This window comes from Rhincodon typus, unplaced genomic scaffold, assembly GCF_021869965.1.
Source record: "Rhincodon typus isolate 14 unplaced genomic scaffold, sRhiTyp1.1 hic_rhity00003157, whole genome shotgun sequence".
NCBI lineage: Eukaryota > Metazoa > Chordata > Chondrichthyes > Orectolobiformes > Rhincodontidae > Rhincodon > Rhincodon typus.
This window is the reverse complement of record NW_025968795.1, coordinates 1-12,670: the sequence shown is the minus strand read 5'-3', so window position 1 is coordinate 12,670 and position 12,670 is coordinate 1. Positions and strand designations below refer to the sequence as shown.

Here is a 12,670-nt window from a genome sequence, read left to right as displayed (position 1 = left end):
TCATTCCTCTCAATCACAAATAACATCAGTTACATCTTCCACTTTTCAGCTGTTACTCCTTCAGACCATTATAATCCATTTTCAGCACTTGCTCCGGGATTTAACATTCAAAATTCATATTTTAATGTCGGTGCCCTCATCCTTGACAACAAGGTGCAGGGCTGGATGAACACAGCAGGCCAAGAAGCATCATAGGAGCAGAGAGGCCAGCAGCATCATAGGAGCAGAGAGGCTTGATTCAACCTCAACCTTGAGTTGCCCGTGCGACTGTCAGTCAGTCTGAGAGACGGTGAATCTGCTTCAATAAACCCAATTATTTCTGTTACGGACTGTGTGAAATGCGTGTCTGTCTGCCCAGTCTCACTCAATACATTCAGCACTTTGTTTGTTCGGTACATCAGCAAATTCTGCAGTTTCGCATCTGGGGACTGGATTTTCACAGTTCGGTTAAAAAGATTCGAAGATCAAGGAGAATTTGCTGCAGCCGTTGTGAAATGTAAAATGATTTTCGCCCTTTTCCACACGGGACCAACTGTTCAGAAGGAACAGGTTTTCACTCGTTGTATCAAATGAGGTTTCCCAAGTGAGGCTCAGAGTAAGTTCCACTCATTTGGAGATTGTGTCAATGTTGCTCTGAAGTTTACTGAGCGGAATGGAATCTCCCTGTGTTTTCCTGAGCCTGTGCTCGGTGCATTGAGATGTTTGGCCCCGGTTGGAGGATCGTGCCTCCCAAGGATGGACACGAAGCGGCTGATTGAACATAAGAACATAAGAACTAGGAGCAGGAGTAGGCCGTCCGGCCCTTTGAGCCTGCTCCGCCATTCAATAAGATCATGGGTGATCTTTTCGTGGACTCAGATCCACTTACCCGCGTTCTTACCGTATCCCTTAATTCCTTTATTGTTCAAAAAAAATCTACTTTATCTTTAAAAACATTTACTGAAGTAGCGTCAACTACTTCACTGGGCAAGGAATTCCATTGATTAACAACCTTCTCGGTGAAAAAGTTCCTTCTCAATTCAGTCCTAAATCTGCTCCCTCTAATCTTGAGGCTATGCCCTCTTGTCCTAGCTTCACCTGCCAGTGGAAACATCCTCTCTACTTCTATCTTATCTATTCCCTTCATAATTTTATATGTTTCTATAAGATCCCCCCTCAATCTTCTGAATTCCAATGAATATAATCCCAATCTACTCAGTCTCTCCTCATAAGCCAACCCTCTCAACTCCGGAATCGACCTAGTGAACTTCCTTTGCATCCCCTCCAGTGCCAGTACATCCTTTCTCAAGTAAGGAGACCAAAACTGCACACAGTACTCCAGGTGTGGCCTCACCAGCACCTTGTACAACTGCAACATAACCTCTCTGCTTTTAAGCTCAATCCCTATAGCAATGAAGGACAAAATTCCATTTGCCTTCCTAATTACTTGTTGTACCTGCAGACCTACCTTCTGTGATTCATGCACAAGGACACCCAGATCCCTCTGCATAGCAGCATGCTGCAACTTTTTACCATTTACGTAATAATCCTTATTACTATTACTCCTACCAAAATGTAAGACTTCACATATATTTACATTGTATTCCATCTGCCAGACCTTTGTCCACTCACTCAATGTATCTATGTTCCTCTGCAAAATTTCACAGTCCTCTGCACACTTTGCTCTGCCACTCATCTTAGTGTCATCTGCAAACTTTGACACCCTACACGTGGTCCCCAACTCCAAATCATCTATATAAATTGTAAATAATTGCGGTCCCAACATCGATCCCTGAGGCACACCACTAGTCACTGACTGCCAGCTAGAATAGCACTCATTTATCCCCACTCTTTGCTTCCTGTTAGTCAACCAATCCTCTATCCATGCTAATACTTTACCCTTAACGCCATGCTTCCTTATCTTATGCAGTAGCCTCTTGTGTGGCACCTTGTCGAAGGCCTTTTGGAAATCTCGGTACACCACATCCGCTGGGTCCCCATTGTCCACCTTGCTCGTAATGTCTTCATAGAATTCCAAAAGATTTGTCAAGCATGACCTGCCCTTCATGCTGCGTCGCCCAACGGGACAATTTCTATCAAGATGCCTTGCTATTTCTTCCTTGATAATAGACTCAAGCATCTTCCCCACTACAGAGGTCAAGCTAACCAGTCTATAATTCCCCATCTTTTGTCTACTTCCCTTTTTAAACAGTGGCGTCACATTTGCTGTTTTCCAATCTGCTGGGACTGCCCCAGAGTCCAGCGAATTTTGGAAAATTACTGCCAGTGCACCTGTTATTTCTCCTGCCATCTCTTTTAGTACCCTGGGATGCATTCCATCAGGGCCAGGAGACTTATCAATCTTTAGCTCCATTAGCTTGCCCAACACTACCTCTTCCATAATAATGATTGTTTCCAGGTCCTCACCTACCTTCGTCTCTTTGTCAATTACTGGCATGTTATTAGTGTCCTCCACTGTGAAGAACAATACAAATTACGTGTTCAATGTCTCGGCCATTTCATCATATCCCATAACTAAATTGCCCTTCTCATCCTCTAAAGGGCCAATGTTTACTTTAGCCACTATTTTTCATCTTATATATTTATAGAAACTTTTGCTATCTGTCTTTATATTCTGTGCTAGTTTTTTCTCATGTTCTATCTTACTTTTCTTTATAGCTCTTTTTGTGGCTTTCCGTTGACCTTTAAAGTTTTCCCAATCTTCTAGTTTCATGCTGTATTTGGCCACTTTGTGTGCCTTCTCTTTCAATTTGATAGCCTCCCTTATTTCTTTAGACACCCATGGCAAATTACCCCTTTTCTTACAGTCCTTCCTTTTCACTGGAATCTGCAGTGGCCGTTTTCTGCTGGCAGCGGAGGATTGAAGAGTGCGGGGTCAAATCCTACTGCTTGTCCCTGTCTCACTCCGTGTGGAGCAGGGGAAGTGAAAATCATTCATAGGTTTATTTGATTCCAATCTCTTCATACATTTCTATGAATTAAATGAAGGTACATGTTGAGAATAACTGTATTGAAACCTGTATGTCCGGGGTCTGACTGAATAACTGTGGAGCTGACAAAGTTTCGAAGCTATCTCCTGAAGGGACAATCCCGATTGACAATCTTCTGTGTCACCGGAAACGTCGATGAGTAGGAAAACACAAGAGGCATTCCTGGGTAGTCTCAAAACACCAGTCTTTCTTTCAATATCCGAATGCACTGACCAATTGCAAAACAGAAACTGTTAACATTAGGCTCTGCAAAAGCTCCTAATGCAGGGAGTCAGCCTCATTGCGCAGCTGGAGGCCTTTCAGTTTTCAGAACTTATCACCGTTTTATGTGTGATGCTTATATGCAGTAGAGTTCGGGTGCTAGTACGGACATGAACAAGAACGGTAATATTCACAGTGTGAACAACCAACAAAGATAATCACCGTCACTGCTTCACTTCAAGGTCCCTGATTTGTGAAGCCGTGAGTTTTACTGGCAAAGAAAATACATTTGTCGTCAGGAGGCTGCTTCAGTGTCTCCTCTTTTTTCTGCTCGATTCACCATGAAGTTCCTTTCTGCTGTTCCAGAAGCACTTCTGCTTCTCCTTTTCTTGTATTCTCATCCCTTCATTCACAGTTTGGTCGGAATAACGAGGTGAGGCTGGATAAACTGTAGCCTTACCGGGGAATGTTGTGGTAATGGCATAGACATTTTTCTTTTCCTTTCTGTCAGTTAGCAGCCATTTCGAATGGACAATTGGTCCTTTCAGTGCCTACCACAATATGTGTCTCTATTTGTCTCTCTTTGACTCTGTGTATCCACCTCACCCCCTTTCACGTTCTCCGACACTCCATTGTCCACATCCCCCATTTCCCATGTCTGATGTTTGAAACGATCACCCTCATTCATTTTTACACCAACAGTAAAGACATCGCTCTAATATTATAATTGTGGTGGCATTGTTTTTCTGGTGGATTAGGAATTCTATTTTGAATTCTGAAGATTCACAATCTTTTGAGACCAGAAATGACTCCTTCCCTCAGTCATAGCAGACAGACACATTATCCAAGGAATGTGAGCCCAGTACTAGACACTCCACTCTCAAAGTGTTTCCGAATTTCAGACTTTTCAAACAGCAGAAATGGGAAATGGGGGATGTGGACAATGGAGTGTCGGAGAATGTGGAAGGGGGTTAGCTGGATACGCAGAGTCAAACAGAGACAAATAGAGACACATGTTGTGGTAGACACTGAAAGGACAATTCTCCATTCGACATGGCTGCTAACTGACAGGAAAGAAAAGAAAAAGGCAACCATTTAAGCAGAGCTTTTCAGCACCTCATGGCAACGGAAGCAGCATTACAGCTGATGAAGTCCTTTTAAAGTTGTAAAGTTGGCGTGAGTAAGCCAATGAGAGAGCGATTTTGATAAATACGTTGATTCGACAGGTAAAGCGAATAATTTCTCCCGACCTTATAATATAGAAATGCATAATTAACCTAGTAGGGATGAAGGGTCAGTGGATCTGAAACATCAGCTCTGTTTCTCTCTACAGATGCTGCTGGGCCTGCTAAGTTTCATTACCAAATTCTGTTTTGTGTCAGATTGCCTCAGATCTTTGTTTTATGTTAACCTGTACAACGTTTGGGACAAATCAGATCAGCTGCTAGCTCCTGATCAGTCAGAAGTGCTGTCATCACGATACATTAACACAACAGAACTTCTATTCTCTGACTGGGAATTAAACCCGGGCAGCGGCGGTGAAAGCGTTAAATCCTAACCACGAAACCACCAAGATATACAGCAGATTGGCTCCTGTCTTTTCTTAATGACACTGCTTTTGCGTTTTCATTTCTGAGCATATTCGCTGCAGATCGGTTTCCCCGTCTCTTGAGTTTTTACAGCGTGGAAGAAGACCATTTGGCCCATCGTTTCAGTGCAGCTCATCAAACCTCAATCCATTGTCGTCCCAGTTTCCAGCATTTGGCCCATAGCCTTGTGTGCTTTGACTTTACGAAGGCAAATGTCAATGTATTTATCCCTGTGATGTCAAATAACACAACAAATGGGGCCGAAGTTTGAGATGGTAAACGGTGTTAATACCTCCTTGAGAAACTCATCCACATTTTCACCCACAGAGGGAGACACAGGGGCACATCCCCGAGAGTGACAGAGACCTCAGGATTATACCTGGTCTATGTCCTTCACGTCCGCTCTCCGTCCCCAGGCACAAGCTTCTGCGATAAAAGGCAGCTTTTGGTGGAACACAAGCAACTTCTCCGGACAATGAGAACTGTTTCCGTGAGCTGGGATATAAAATGGACAGTGAGCTGAAATCGTCTCACAGGCTGCTCACGTGCAACTTTCTATTTCGAATACTCACCGACCCAATCACTGCAGTACCTTAAATCGGGTGAGATTTTATGCTTCTTGCTTTCTAACAGGCAGTGATTGGCATATGTCCCTCTTCACCGATTTGGGTGAAATATTCGTCGGCCACCTCTCCTGTAATGCCTTTCGCAAACAAGAATATAAAGAGCAAATCCCTTGCAGTTCTCAACCGTAGTCGGCAGTATTCAAACAGCGCAGGGATACGCCAATTGATTTGTAGTTCATCGCCTTAACCACTCGGCCACGACTACACACGTCGCAGTAGTGGCTCTGCTTTCCAGGTCTCTCTCTCTCTCTGTGTGTGGAGCTGAGGAAGAGTGAATCGTGACTCGGTTTGTTTGAATCCAATCACTTCTCAGATTTCTAAAGGATTAAATTCAGTACATGGTAGATCCGGCTGTTTCATCCCAACAGATGGGATAAACATTCATTTAAAAACAAAAACATAAATTTCAGGAAAAGCTCAGCAGATCTGGCAGAGAATCAGTGTCAACGTTTCAGAACTCTGTTTTATCCCACAGGTACTGCCAAACCTGTTGAGTTTCTACAGCAGTTTTTGTTTGTTTCATTGTCCCGAGCCGAAATGAGATTTGAATTCCTGATGTGCAGGAACGAGAATCCTTTCAATGTCACAAGTCAGTTCATGTCCCGAGAACATCAGAGTCAATGTCCCAGCCTTTAAAAGAAGGGGCAGGTGTCTTCGCTGTTTTTGCTCAGTCGGAAAATTCACTCTTCATTGTCCTGTGATTCCGGTTTCCAAGAGTTTCTAAGGATTCAAAAAGTTGGAGACTGGGTTTTCTGTTTTGCTTCCTTAACATCGCCCCACCCCCCACTTCCAACTGTCAATATTTTCCCAAAATCTCTTCACAATCCTCCGCCTTGCAACATGTCCAGGGATGAGGAAATCTCGTTTAGTGGAGTGATTCCCGAGATCGGAAATGTTCTCTTTGGAGCAAAAAAGTTTAACCAGAGATTTCCTGGGTCTGTTCACAGCAGTGGGGGAGGGAGTGGCGGGAATAGGCGGGGTGATGGTCGGAAGAAACTGTGGCCACTGACCAGTGTCAGTTACCAGAGGACTGCAATTCAAGATGTTTAATGCAAAACCATTTATGCAGATTAAACACAGAGAATACTGCAGAAACTCAACACGTTTCATGGAAAGAGAAACAGAGCTAAAGTTTTGAGTATGGTAAGTTTCTTGTTCAGAACTCGTGTTTCCTGAATGTCAATAAATGACCAGACTCTCCGGTGGGGTGGTGAGACGGACTTTCTCGAGTTTGAGCGAAAACTCATTGATTAGAAGGTTATTTGAGAAAAAAAAGAAGCATACGTGTTTACGAGACGTAGTCGGCAGGATTCGAACTTGCGCGGGGAAACCCCAATGAATTCGTAATCCATCACCTTAACCAATCGGCCACGACTACAGTAAATGCGCTACGTTTTAACATTTCTCATGGAATGGTTTCAAAAGGAAAGAGGAGCATTCGGCTTGTCTTCTCCTTGCCACAACCCTTATATTTCTTGTCATCCTGTATTTGATCAGAACGGAGATTGAATTGAACTACATTATCGAGAAATAGAGTGAATGGGAAGAATCCATTTCTATGAGCAAAGAGATTAATGGATCAATGGATTGAGAAAGAAAGATGTATTTGTATTTTGAAAGCGCCTTTAACCAATGGAGTACTTTTGAAGCAGATTCTTCATTGGCCAATCTAATGTGCAAATCAGGGCAGTTTGTTTAACCACAGGTCAAAAACGAAATTGTTTCAGATACTCACAATTGGCGCTGGATGTGCCAGTGAGTTCATAACTAACTTTGGGGGTTTGCTGTGCTCTGATTTACACCCGGGTGCGTAATCTCAGGGGAAGGCGCATTTCATACAGAGATGAGGGGGATGTTCTCCCATTCAGAGGGTAACAAATCTGTGGAATTCTTCCAACAGAGTTCTGATAAGGCTGGGTGTATTCAAGGCTGAGATAGACAGAGATTTAGTCATTTAGGGATTTTAAGGCGACTGTGATAAGGCAGAAAAGTGGAGTTGAGGATTAGCCATGATCTCATTTAAAGATGTAATTGACTTGATGGGCCAAAATGCTTCCATCTGTCCCAATGTCTTATCTGTCATTTGAAAAATGCGAGACAATTGTAAATGAAGAAATAAAGGTCGTTTATAAAAGTTAATTCCAGTCAAACACAGTCAACATCGTTTGTTGAAAGGCAAATCACACTTGATAATTTTGCCAGACTTCTTTGGTAATATTACAAGCACAGTTGATAAAGGCAAACGGCAGATGAAGTGCATTTGAATTTTTAACAGGCACTCAATAAGGAGCCATATCTCAGGTCATTGCACAAGAAAGGGGTTTACTTTGTTCGGTATAAACGAGCATGGGCTGCCCATTGTTTAATTAACATAAAATACAGAATCGGGATTAATGGGTATTTTTCAAGTTGGAAAGATATGATTTGTGGAGTGTCAGAATGGTCAGTCATAGGGGTGCAATTATTTATCTCTGTATTAATGACTTGGAGGAAGTGCCAGAGTGTAATGTGTTCAGTTTTGCAGAAGATACGAAATAGGCGGAGGGCATGTTGTGATGAGGATATGTGAATCTGCAAAGGGATATAGATAGGTTGAGTGAGTGGACAAAAACTTGGCTCGTGCAGTTTCATGTCGGCAGTATGAGTTCTTGTCCTTTGGTAGGAAGAATCAAAAGGTAGACTACTATTAAAATCGAGAGAAATTTCCAAAAAAAGGGGTACAAAGGAACTTGAGTGTTCTTGAGCATGAACCAAACAAAGGTGAATGACATATTTATTTTTCTGGCAAAAAATGGTCTCCTTTCCTAAAGTTCACAATGAAAGAAACTATGTACGTGTAAATTAATCGAAGTCCAGGATATGTCGAGTGTTGTTTTCTGGGACATATTTGATATATTGTTTATGGTTCTGTAAACTTTATTTGCAATGGAGCTGGGAGTGGGAGAGGGGGAAATTAAGGTCACCCATGATTATTGTCGTCCCTTTATCTGTCACACACAGTATCTGTTTTTTATACGTTTGTTTTCATGTTGTGGTTACTGTTAGTAGGCTTGTAGACTGCACCCACTGGTGACTTCTTTCTCTCACTGTTCCTCATTTCTACATAAACAGATTCCACATGCTTATCTCCTGAATCAAGGTAATCTCTAACCATTGCACAAATGTCACCACAACGTCGGCACTTCACACGCCTCTGTATGCGTTCTTGCAATATTAATTGATCCTCTACTGTGTTACTATTGCATATATTAAGAGAAAATAAAAGGGAAAACAAACGCTGCTGTGATTCGAATTCGAGTCGAAGCTGTTGTGGCTATATGCAGAGTATTGGCTATTATACGACCATGGCGCTTAACAACGAGGCACCAGGAAACGTACAATAAGCACACTGCTGGAGGCCATGCCAGGAGCAGCACCAGAAACACAACAGAAATACTCATCAAATAGCATACTGAAATGAGTGGACAAAATCTATCGAATTCTATGGAGGATGTCAATGTCCAGCATTCAGAGTATAGAAAACTGAGGTTCATAGATTTCGATAGATTAGACATATTAAGAAATCATGGGATAGTGCAGAAAAATAGCAGTGAAGCAGGAGTTCATACATAATTTCATTGATCAGCGAGGCTGAGTGGCTACATTATATTTGTTATGTTCCAAAATAAAAACATTACTTTCTTATATTCACTTGGCAAATGTAATTAGTATTCGGGTGGAAATGAAGTAATTCTTCTGGGTTGCGGTCTTGTATATATTTCCCAATTGGAAATCGAGTTTTACATCGGTTGCATCAGCAGTTTCCTCACACAAGGAAGTAACCACTGCTGCAGAAGATCATTTAACCCCAGTTCCCAGACCTGGAATCAGAGAAATTCAGTGCCCTAACATTCTATATATGCAGGGTTCGTCGGATTCTAATCCTAAATCCCTATTCCGGTCAATCCCTGAAAAACTTGATAACCTTTGCTCAGCACAATATCTCTCTATCTGCCTTAAAAATATTCAAGAACTCTGCAGGTTGCAGCGGAGATTTACAAGAATGTTGCCAGGACTGGATAAGATGAAACTTTGCAGAATGTTTGGTTAGGCTGGGACTGTTCTCCTTGGAACACAGGAGGCTGACTGGAGTTTATAACCGTATAACAGCATTGATTAACATTCAATATTCTTAGGGGCCTTGACAGCGTAGATATGGACAAATGGTTTCCCTGAGCACGAGAGAGAAGGACTATAGGACATCATATCCGAATAAGGTTTAGCCCATTTAATTCGGATATGAGGAGGAATTTCTCGCTCAGGGGCTGGTGAACTTGTGGAATTCTTTCCCGCAGACGGCTGTTGAGGCTGGATTGTTGGGTATTGTCAAACTGAGCTAGACAGACGTCTAATCAGTAAGATGGTCAAGAGTTATCCAGGTCAGGCAGCAGAATGGAGTTGAAGATTATCATTGAAAGATGCAGCAGACTCGTTGGGTCGAATATTTCTGCTCCTAATTTATTCCTACTGCTCCTCCATCAATTTGTCCATGGTCTTATTTTATCGATAGGTTCAACATTGTTTGGGGGGTGGACTTGGATAAAACTATAGTCTTAGTTTCACGCTGTCACGCCTTGCAGCTAATCACGGACCTTTCACTCCGCTCCCTCCGCATTTGTTTTCCACCGATAACATTTTGGATTCTTCCAAACTGATTTGAAAGTCATTCTAAGTAAGACTGACTGCCAGCACCACCCCACAAACACTCAACGGCCCGGTTTATCTTAGTTAAGAAGCCCTGTCCACTGTGACTACTCACACAACAGCAACATGGAGTCATTCTCTGTCTGAATTTTAAACCAAGGCTACAGTGGAGAAAGCTCCTTCCTAACGACGAGAACATTAAAGAAGCTACAACTTAACAGTGAAAGTTGGTTCATCAGCATTTCTTCTGCCTTGTTCCTTACTCCTTGTGTCAGTGAATTAAATGTGCCTCTCAGTCTGTCACAGGCTTTCACTTTTGTTGTTTTTACAGAGTCTTGCCTTTACACTTAGAAAATACTGGGAATACTCACAATCCTGTCCCTCCCTACCCGCGAATAAGCATTTCTTTGATCAAAATAAAACCTATCACACAGGAAGAAGAAATCTTCAGTGTCTTGGAAAACCTTCAGTTTGAGTCCTCTCAGTTCTCTGCTGTAATCTTCGCAAAAAGATCATACTCGCTTGGATTCTGTTCGTCACAGAGAGTTCGGGGAGACCGTAAAGATCCGATGCATCTTCAGTGCGTCCTATTTCTTGAATTTCAAAATTAGGCGATTTTCAGGTTCCTGACTTTCGACTCATTGTTCTGTTGTCGTGGCAATACATCCACATGATATATATTTCCTGGAGACTTTGCCTGTAACTCACGCAACAATCGGGATGCGGACAGTACCAACCAGCATTGGAACTGAACTCATTGCCTGCCATTGGATTTTACCGATACAGTCTGTAAAATTCAGCCTCACCGTTAATGTGAAGAGGGGCTGTGGGACTGCAGTTTCCTCTCCTGCTGTTCAGTAAAGATAATTCCAACTTTAAAAGGAATTGTTGTTCATTTGAAACATTTCTTCCTGAACTCACTGCCATCTGCTTTAACAAGAGGAGCTGAAATCTCCTCATAGATTGAAACGTAAAGTTGCGTGTTTACAAATTAAGTGAGAAAATATCTGTATAATGTTAGCAGCATGGCATTGTTACTGACTGAATGAAGTGGCTGCCCAGGGGGAGGTGGTTGTGTGTTTAAACCCCACGATGAACACTTTGTGTTTGAGCAAACAACATCCCTGCAGCAGTGTTCCCAATATAAAACGAACAGGAAAGTACCATGCGCAATTGAACAGCGACTGAAAAGGAGAAACACTATCAAGCAACACCCCCAAACAACAAGCTCTGCTTCGATATAAAGAAGAAGCACTTTACTGAGCGGAGAGGCCATGAGCTTGACGTGATTTAAACACACAACTTTCTGATCTGGAATCAGATGCGCTACCGTTGCACCACAAGCCCACAGTGGACAGAGACACTGCTGTGCAGAATTACGTGAAGTGATCATACCCCAATGAGAAATTATTACGAAAAACGGAGGTAGAAAGGTCGCGCACTTTCTGCATCTTTTCTCCCCGCTCTCTCCGCGTGTCCCCAATCATCTTTTTTCACTCTCCACCCGTTTGTCTGTCCTTTTGCTCCCTCATCCTGCCCTTCTCCACTTCATTCTTTCAGCCTCTCTCTTCTTGCCATTTAACTTTCTCGTTGATACATTCTGATCTGAACTGGGGAGATTGATTCCAGTCTGTGTGTCAGAGGATGGATCCAAGAATTACTCTCGAACCTCCATCAGGCGCAAGGAGAAATAAACGATTTGGTTGTGGGATGGGAGTGGGGGTAGATTCCAATACAAATATGCTCAGGCATTTTCCACAAATGTTCTCGTGAGTAAACGACAAAACAAGTAACTGACTGTATTCCTACATTTGCATCATTAGAAACCTAATGTTCTTGGTTTCAAACAAACCTGAGTCGCTTTCTTCAGCTCTGTCCGGAGTAGCACAATGGATAACGTAATGACATCTGTATAGGGATCAGGAGATTGTAGTTTTCACTCTGGTCAAGTGCAGTTCATGACTTCTTTATACTCCCAAAATGCTATTTCTCATTGGCCTGAAGCCGTGATGAGGTTTGAATTTCTGTTGCACACGAACGAGAATCCTCTCACAGTCTAAAATCAGTAAATGCTATCAAGAACATCAGAGTGACTGTCCCAGCATCATTAAAGGAGTGGAAGCTGAAATAGTCCCACAAGCTGCTCTTGGGCACCTTTCCATTTCCCAAAACCACCGACCCAATCATGCAGTTCCTGACGATGGCAAGGAAACAAAATGGAAAACCCAGTCTCAGATTTGTGAATCTTTAGAAACACTTTGGGAAGTGGAATCAAGGAGAATTAAAGATGAACTGTCCCACTGAGCAGAGACGGTCGTCTTTAAGAATCTGGGGCATTGACTCATGTTCTCGGGATCTTAACTGATCCGAGACATTGAAAGGATTCCTGTCACAGTTGTTTTGCTTCTGCTGTTGTCACTATCAAGAACAATAAATCCTGATTCCCTGAACAGGAACGGAGATAGGCCGCGGCCAAATCCTAACCACTAGCGGGAAGGAATCAATTATATTTGCATGAATATTTCTTCGGACTGAATTTCGTCAAACTCCCGCTTTTTCACATGTCTCCATTTGACGTTAG

The 12,670-nt window shown here is 42.5% G+C and overlaps 1 non-coding gene across 1 annotated transcript; it reads right to left on the bottom strand.

Moving 5' to 3' along the window:
- Window positions 1-6,702: 6,702 nt before the first annotated feature.
- Window positions 6,703-6,784, bottom strand: trnar-acg. Its single transcript has one exon. It is a non-coding gene; the product is annotated as a tRNA-Arg (tRNA).
- Window positions 6,785-12,670: the final 5,886 nt, after the last annotated feature.